Source organism: Sminthopsis crassicaudata, chromosome 4, assembly GCF_048593235.1.
Source record: "Sminthopsis crassicaudata isolate SCR6 chromosome 4, ASM4859323v1, whole genome shotgun sequence".
NCBI classification, from domain to species: domain Eukaryota; kingdom Metazoa; phylum Chordata; class Mammalia; order Dasyuromorphia; family Dasyuridae; genus Sminthopsis; species Sminthopsis crassicaudata.
This window is the reverse complement of record NC_133620.1, coordinates 120106628-120108755: the sequence shown is the minus strand read 5'-3', so window position 1 is coordinate 120108755 and position 2128 is coordinate 120106628. Positions and strand designations below refer to the sequence as shown.

General features: G+C 35.2%; 1 pseudogene; it reads right to left on the bottom strand.

The window, feature by feature from the left end:
• Positions 1-1012: 1012 nt before the first annotated feature.
• LOC141540647 (uncharacterized) lies at positions 1013-1627 on the bottom strand (annotated as a pseudogene).
• Between the last annotated feature and the right edge of the window lie 501 nt (positions 1628-2128).

The following is a 2128-nucleotide window of genomic DNA, read 5'->3' as shown; positions in this document are numbered from 1 at the left end:
GTAATAATAGTACAAATAAAGATGTGCATGAGAAAAAATAATATGGACATAAAATTGGCAGAACTACTAACTGTTTAAATATGTTAAATGTTGAAAAAGAAGGAAGCACCCCAAGGTAATACTCATTTTGAATTTGAAGAATTGGTGGTAAACAATAGTACTTATGTCAGAAGTAAGGAAGTAAAAGAAATACTTTTTTTTTTCTTTTTTAGCCAAACTCCTCTTCCTTCTCCAGCTTTATTGATAGTTCAAAATTATATTTCTATGTTAAAGGACTTCAGTTGCTTTTACCATCTGACTTTTAAAAACTGATAACAGCAAATGAAACTCAATAATTGTCTAAGTGATATAGTATACAAAAATAACATCTTAATCTGTGAAAATGCATTTCTCTACAACTCCTAAATAGTTCTAAATTGAGCTTGCTCTGAGCATTGACATTTACTATGGATTTTAGATTTAGCTTTTGGAAAAATGTATTCCAAATTTTGCCTTTACCATCTGTATCTCCAATGAAGAGATGAAGAACATTACAGGGTTGTTACTGTTTAGGTTTCTATCCTAATTGCTCTCTCTCTGTCATGGACATTAACAAACAAATACAGTTTTTTACTCCCTCTCGATTAGATATTATTTGTAGGGCCTGATACAGATGTTATTCAATGTAATTTAACAGCTACTGAGGTCAGACAACCCAAGGCACTCATGATATAATTAAAGTTACTTATGGAAGTTCAGATTTTTTTTTTTACCTCCTGCATGGGATCACATTCAAGAAACCCAGAAAGAATTTCCTAATCTGACTCAATTATTCCCTTTCATTAATCCCTATTGTGGAAAGGGGATTCTTTAACAAAGTATTTAACAAAGTATTAACAAATCAAAAGTTATATACATAACACCTTTACCAAACTAAACACAAATATTTTTGGTAGTTAAATGCAGACAGTTGATTTTTCCATCCCTTTTCTCCTTACAGAGCAAGTGAAGCCTACTGGCCTGGAAGTAGCCTCTATGTGCCAACCTTTGACCAGTGAGGAGGATTCAGATAAAATAATTTTAGAGAAAATAAATAAAAATAATCATTCAGGAAAAGGAGGGCGACAACGGAAGATAATTTAGCTGTAGCCTCAATTATGCATTCCAGTGCAAGACGCCTTTACTCACCACAATGATAAGTTGACCACTCATCTTGCTGCAGTTGATGGTTACAAGACCAGTTTCACCACACGTATAGCATTTCACTTAGGTGCAATTTTTCTGAATGTGCCCAAACTTTCCACACGAATAGCACTTGTACTTATCTACATGGTTGGCCAACTTTGCTATAGTTGTAGCAACACTACTCTCTTTCTCCCTTAGGTTCCCTGCAGTCCTTGACAAAGTAGCCACCTCTACTACAGTTATATCAGGCATCCTTCTGAAGACTACAATCCTTGGCAAGATGATCAGACTTAGCACAGATAACAGATGTCTGGAAGAGATGAAGAAACAAATTGGAAACCCCTCGCTGAGGCAAAACCATCTCTTCCATGGCTCCTCATTCCTCAGTCGAAGCCTCCTCCAATAGGGTATTACAGGACCAATGGCCAGAGTGGGCACATATGAAACATTGGTTGCTGCTCATTGTTGCACTTAGATCTTCTAAGAAGCTGCAGAAAAGGGAGTAGAATGCTTCAACTTGCAAGGAGGGTGGATGCAGAAATAGGTCTAAAAGGACAGATAATGAGCTTGTTTCAAAATTACTATAGCTCCATCTCATATGCATCAAGATAAAAATAACTTTTCTTTGATTATTGTGTCTGGCATTTTCCCAGATATAAGAATTGCTTAGAAACTTTGAAAGATCTGGTCTAAAAGACAATGTATGTGCCTCCTCCTTTTTATTAATAATTGCAGTTTTTGTTTGTTTGCTTTTGGCCTACAAAATATAACCAAATCCATGAAATTGCATGTCTAGTGACTATTTTTCAAAGAGCCTGTAGAATTTAAAAGAAAAAAGGGCACAATGTAATATGACTCAATAAAACTGTTTATAAGTGATTGTGTTCATGATGACAAAGGGAAAATCCTCTAATGGCTTTCTCATACTGACAGAAAAGATGGCTAAGAGGCAGCCTTTTTGATA